Here is a 1028-nt window from a genome sequence, read left to right on the forward strand (position 1 = left end):
AGTACTTTGTCTATTTTATCTGTTTTTTCAAAGTACCAGCTTCTAGTCTTATTTATTAATTCAATAGTTCTTTTACTTTCGATTTTATTAATTTCTCCCTTAATTTTTAGTATTTCTAATTTAGTTTTCATCTGGGGGTTTTTTATTTGTTCGCTTTCTAATTTTTTGAGTTGCATGCCCAATTCGTTAATCTCTGCCCTCTTTAATTTGTTAATATATGCACTCAAGGATATAAATTTCCCCCTGAGTACTGCCTTGGCTTCATCCCACATAGTTTGGTAGGATGTCTCATCATTGTCATTCTCTTCAATGAAATTGTTGATTGTGTCTATGATTTCTTCTTTGACAATTTGGTTTTGAAGAGTCATATTGTTTAATTTCCAATTGGTTTTTGACTTGCCTGTCCAGGTGCCCTTACTGATTATTATTTTTATCGCATTATGATCTGAGAAGGTTACATTTATTATATCTGCTCTTTTGCATTTGTTTGCCATGATTCTATGCCCTATTACATGGTCGATCTTTGTAAATGTACCATGTGCAGCTGAAAAGAAGGTGTATTCCTTTTTGTCCCTATTTATTTTTCTCCACATATCAATTAGATCTAATTTTTCTAGGACTTCATTCATCTCTCTTACCTCTTTCTTATTTATTTTTTGGTTTGATTTATCTAGATCTGAAAGAGGAATATTTAGATCTCCCACTATTATGGTTTTACTATCTATTTCCTTCTTGAGCTCTGCCAGTTTCTCCTTTAAGAATTTGGATGCTATACCACTTGGTGCATATATATTGAGCAGTGTTATTTCCTCATTGTTTATACTGCCTTTAATCAAGATGTAATGACCTTCCCTGTCTTTTTTAATCATACCTATTTTTACTTTGGCTTTGTCAGAGATCATGATAGCCACTCCTGCCTTCTTTTTCTCATTTGATGCCCAAAAGATTTTGCTCATACCCTTAACCTTGAACTTGTGTGTGTCTACCCGCCTCATATGTGTTTCTTGTAGACAACCTATGGTACGATT

This window comes from Gracilinanus agilis, chromosome 1 (assembly GCF_016433145.1).
Source record: "Gracilinanus agilis isolate LMUSP501 chromosome 1, AgileGrace, whole genome shotgun sequence".
Taxonomy (NCBI): Eukaryota; Metazoa; Chordata; class Mammalia; order Didelphimorphia; family Didelphidae; genus Gracilinanus; species Gracilinanus agilis.